Raw genomic sequence first — 6,000 nt, forward strand, 5'->3', positions numbered from 1 at the left:
CTTCTCCAGGATGAAATCATGAAGTTGGCAAAATCAGATTTTCCTGCTCCCGCACTCTCTGTGTTATTGTTCACAGTGTGGTGTCAGTTCATTTGTGCACCCCCTGGTGCTTCTGACCTTTGGTTACTCTCTCTTGACTTTAGATTTCTCTAGAAACTATCCAACTCTCTCTATGATGTATGAATTTCTAGTTAACATACAATTCTTGCTAATATATTCATATATGCCCTGTTCAGGTACCATTTTGTAAGTCAGGTACCTGGTCTGTCCATCAGGACCACTAAAACTATCTGAACCAGAGAGACCTAACCCTAATTTTCAGAATGGGGATCGAAACTCTTGTTGGGCCATTCAAAAGCATCTGTATCAATCAGGATAGGCTAAGACATGCTTCTGTAATAAGCAGCCCCCAAATCTTAGTGACTTGTTATTATAATGCTTATTTATTTCTTCTATATATATCCATCATGGATGTGCAAGGAGTTGTATTCTAAATCTCCCCCTCTCAGCATCTAGGTTGAGAGCAGGTCTTGCATTAAAGCATCATGCCAGAGGAAAAGAGCTGTGGAAGGCCTCACAGCAGCAATTCCATGCTTAGCTCAGAAGTGACATATGTTACTTCTGCTCACAACTCATTGGCTGGAACTAATCACAGGGCTCGCCTAGGCACAGGACCTGGGAAATGCCATTCCCATTTTCTCATGTTAGAAAGAGAAAAACTGGACATATTTGGCCAACATCATGAATGCCAACCACAGTACCTGAAATTGGTGAGAACAAAGCACTAGCTGAAATTAACCAGATGTGTATAATGAAAGAGCTATAGTATTCAAGGTACTAAATGCTTGTTACTCACCAATAAATGCATAGCAAATTATAAATAACTCTAAGCAATAGTGACCAGGGAATCATCTCTCTTCTAGGCCTGGTTTAGATCATCTTATTTTGTTGTTCTGCCTTGTTACCCTGGCTACTCCAAGTCGAACTCAGCTTTTATCAGCTGATGTATTCATTACACACTTCCCAGTTTTTACTTCCAAATGTAAAACTTTAATGTTTAGTGAAATAAATTTTCTGTCTTAACTATACAACTTTATTAACTGAGGTGTGTGTGTGTGTGTGTGTGTGTGTTTATCACTCTGGTTACTCTCCTTTAATTTTACACAATAAAAATCTGTGAGTCATAGGAAATGTTGGGGGCTCTGCAATATGAATATGTTCTGTAGTGTGTCCCCCATCTGTGAATATTTTCTGCAGAAGTTATAAATAGATATGATTGAACCATATGAAATTATCATTTTTGAGGTTAAGCAGTTGAATATTGTCAACTACATATGTTTCGACATAATAAATACCTTCATGTCTTTAGATAAGAAAAATCTTTACAAGGATGAATATTGATTTTAGAGTCCCTCCCATTTAGTTATAATCCTTGGCATTATAGTGTGTATTTTGAATTCGAATAGTCCTGTCCTTCCACCAAGATTTTCCTTTTCTTAGTCACACAGCCTTATGGAGACTCTCTGGCCTTCAGTTTCTTGTGACCATAGAAATAATACCAACCTCATGGGTTTGTTGTGTGAATAACTGTGCATGTAACATACCTCCACTGTCCTTGGCATCTATCACATTCTCCCATATGGTAGTTTTTTACATTATTTCTTCTCACTTGCAAATACTGCTGACTGCTACAGCCACATTAAAAACCAGCTGCCTATAACCAGATTCTGCCTAGCGAGTTTTCCTGATCAGCTGTCCCTTGTCCTCTGTGTATGTAGTGCAGGGGCACTTGCTCCTGTGGGAATGATCTGCTTCATTCAAGGAGAGTCCAGGCATAAACATGCCTTCCTGGGCTCCTTTACAGCCTTTCTACCTCGGAAGATGCCTCCAAGTTCACCCCAGAAGAGGGAAGAACCTAGGAGAGGGAATGGGGAGGATTATAAAAACTCTTAGATTTGCATAGTAGCTTTGTTGCTAACCCAGTAGAGAGGGTTAAAACAAGGAGCCGTGCAAGACCCCATCAGCACAAAGGGTAGCCTAATTTTCCAGGCTCATACATGCATGCTCTTCCTCTCAATCCCTCTTTTGAAGGTACTGAGTCAGGAATGAACTAGAAGAATTTCTCCACTCCTCTATTTCTCTTCCCTGAGCAACAACTTACATACATAGAACAAGCGAGTTAAGTAGATGAGAGGGTCGGTGTGCATTACCAATCACAAAGAGTATTTAGTATCTGGATATCCCCACTCTGTCCTCCTTCCCAATTCCAAATACACGTTTGGTAAGAATTCAGGGTTCTTACCAATAAAGTTTAATCCTGTATAGAATGGCATTTACCAAACTGAGAAAAAACACTAAGAGAATTTTAAATTAATATTAATAGTAAGAAACATTAGGACAATTCAATTTACTTTTTTCTAATAGCTAACTTGAGACAAATCACAGAGTTGTTGGAATATCCATTCTAATTTCGTCTATCCTAATCATGTTTGCTCAAAATAAAATCTCATAGCCACATGATGTGAGATAAATAGGATGTATTCTCAATGCCTTTTTAAGACATTGCATTTCACATAGTTAGAAATTTATGGCACACAAAGGGAACATTGACTTTTTTAAATTCCCAAATTTATCAAGAATATATATAAATTTTTATATAAATTTCTTTCATTTACTTAATTCCTTCCCTAAAGAAGTAATAAGCACTCTGTGAATAAGGTCTCCGTCTTTAAAATACCCTTTTGAGATAGAAAAAGGTTTGACCTATAATTTTATGCAGTGTTGAAATCATCTTAGAAATAGAAATAGAATTACTTGAAAGTCAATAATCTTATATAGCCTCTATCATAAATATTTATCAGAATTTTTCAACACTTCATAAACATTGAGTGTCATGGAAAATGAGCATTTGATTTTTTGGAATCATGTTGGAAATAAGCATATTAATAGAAATTAATCAATGCTCTAGAAATTGATGATAAAACTTGCCTTATGCACAATAACCAGCTGTCTCCCTACCCACTGGGAGTCACCAAGGTAACATTCTCTACTACCTGGGCTGGCTTCTTAGCTCTAATTACCAGCCGGGCCGGGGTGGGGGGTGGCTTTCAGGGTTCTGTAAACCCATTTGTAATCAACACTCCATTGTGTGGCAGTGGAGTCTGTCCTTCTGCAAGGAATAGGCCAGACTGGTTACAAATAATTAAACATTAACCCCTGGGAGCAGTCTTGGGCTAGAAACCTTTCCAGCACAATGAGCTTCATCAGAAGAGAGAGGCCATGGCAAGCTATATCCTGTTTCAAGATTCCTCCTTGGACGCATACTGACAGAGTCAGGTGAATCACGTAATTTTCTTTCCTGCTTCTTCAACAAGAGGCATTGTTTCTCTGCCAGTCTCCTGATGGGAGTGCAATCAATATTAATTGAATGAATGAATGAACTGACATGAAGTATGTGGTGGGTGATGCTAAAAGACTTGTCCTGCAGTGGTCATATGGCCTTACTGGCACACAAATAATAGAATTTCTGGAGGTTATTACTTTTCCTAGCTGGTGGCCAAGACAATGGATTTGCAATTGACAGTGCTCATCTATGTGAGAAAATGACGGTATGTTTTCTGCCAATGTCAATTCTGTTTTGGTATTGAATAGAGCTACAGAATTGGCTCACTTAATAGCATTTTGGGTAGAAAAGGTAAGAGAATGGCGGGTACATTCTGCTATTTAGCCATAAACTTTCAAACACTATTACAGAATCTGGATTATTAGTGATTTTTAAAAAAATGACTAGATTGTTTCTTCCCAAAGCATTCAACTTAATTTTCAAAAGCATCAACAATGTTTATTTTCCTATTCATTGTGTCATAATTATTTATTAAAGCACTTAATTAAAATAATAAATATGATTAGCATAAGTAAATTTGGGAAATAAACACAACTAACTCCTGGTCAAGAGCAACAACAACACCAAAACACTCAATGAATGAGAGGAAAAGTGCACAAGCATGCTGGAGAGCAGCTAAAAGCATCTTAGAATACTTAGGGCCTCCATTGATATGTTTTGTGGAGGGAATGAGAGGGTTTGTAAGTTTAGCCCCTCAGGTATATAGAGGTGAATTACAACAGGTTCCTCTGTACTGCTGTCCCAGTGCCGATATGACTCTCTTCACTCTCTGTCTACTTTTATTCCTTTTTGACCCTTTGTTCACTTTGTATCTTTCTGCCTCCTTATCTACAGAGCCTGGCATATAATAGTTGTTCAATAAATGTCAACTAATGGATGTTAAGGACTAACCAGTCACAGGCTGTCGATTATGATTCTTGGGTACTATAATATTTTCTTCCTTACTATTGTCATCCTTGGAGCACTTTGGATCATTTAGTGCAGCAGTATATTAGTAGGTACTTAATAAAAGTATATCTATGACATAATGAGTTCATGGCTTTGATGTTTCTAACTCTCAGTGACACAAAGTTTTAAGACTTGGTGCCATTAGCATTTCTCTCCCCGTTAAATAAACCAGGTCCTCTAGCAGTTCTTCCTGGCTTTAACTGTCTGTCCTTTCATCATGCTTCTAAAGGTAAACTGTGATTAAGACCGAAAGCCCAGGAATAAATACAACATCTGGAAGAATTCCTGACTAGTTCTGAGAATAATTAACATGACCTCTTTATGCTTGTTGACAAGACTGCTCACATATTTCAGGCATTATTACATTTGTTTGATTTTCATACTTGTTACTTCAACTACTATGTTGAACAAATCTAAGTATGATGCATTAAAGATACAACTTTATGACTTAAAAGCATTACATGAAGTTAATTTTAGCCTGCTTAAATATGGAAACTTGATCAGGAATCCTGGCTTTTGTACTCACTTTTAAGTAACAGAAAGCCCTATAGACACTTGAAGAAATCTTATTTCGATAATCAAATATCCAGTCTAAAATATTATTCAAATCACTAAACTCTAGCATTTAAATTAAAATCCTTCTTCTTTCTTTAGCTTGAAGTTTCTCCAGGATGGAAGTATGCAGTGGGGAAGTGGAGCAGAGTTTTCGTCATTTTCCCACATTGGGCTTCTCCATCCCTTATCCCTACTTATTAGCCAGTTTTTGAACATTGTATGGGCACACGTGCAGAAGGTAGGAAGAGGATGAGTCATTGGAGAACATAAAAGGTCTTATCCACATTGGTACTATTGTAAGCTGGCTTCATGCTCTCTGGGCCTGGCTAGTGAGAATAGCCAACTCTTTCTCCTAAGAAATGTTTTAATGGTCTCATCAGAGGTTCCCTGGTCAGCTGCTCTGATGGCACTCTGGGATGTGGGTTGATGCATCTCATTTCCAAGTTGTCACTTGCAACTCCTCTTATATCTCCTAAGAATTTTAAATTTACCACCAACTTCTTGTTACTAGAAATCCACCACCCTTTTGTGTGGCCTTTTAGGACAGGATGTAACATAACCCCTTAGTAATTTGTCTCCTATGGGACTCATATCTGGTACACAGGGAACACTCACATATTTGTTGGCTTAGAAACTTTGGAAGTTCAGACCTACTCCCAATACAGCCACCTCTAGCCCTGTTGACACAAGAATAGTTTCACTTCCTCAGGCACCAGTCTTGGTGTCTCCCTACTCCAATATATTTCCACATCATCCCATAAAAACTTCTCCCATGAAGCTTGAGGTGCTAGAGCTAAAACCCACCCTCCTCTGTTCGCCGAGTGGCCACAGTTCTCTCAAAGAAACGTTACCACCAAATTTTCTCCCCTTTTAAAGCACCTTTCTCCATTTATATCTACAGGCCCTAGAAGTAGTTCTCCATCATCTCTTTGGTAAATTCTCAGATGAGAGTTTGTCTCATACTCTCTGGCTTTCTTTTGGCACGTCAGTCAAAACTGAGATAGGATGAATCCTTCTCTAGCCCACTGTTAATCATTTCTATACCATGCTCCTGGTTTAAATCACAGTTATTACCACCCATAAACAAATGAAGA

This window comes from Pipistrellus kuhlii, unplaced genomic scaffold (genome assembly GCF_014108245.1).
Source record: "Pipistrellus kuhlii isolate mPipKuh1 unplaced genomic scaffold, mPipKuh1.p scaffold_m20_p_5, whole genome shotgun sequence".
In the NCBI taxonomy this organism is placed as follows: Eukaryota; Metazoa; Chordata; class Mammalia; order Chiroptera; family Vespertilionidae; genus Pipistrellus; species Pipistrellus kuhlii.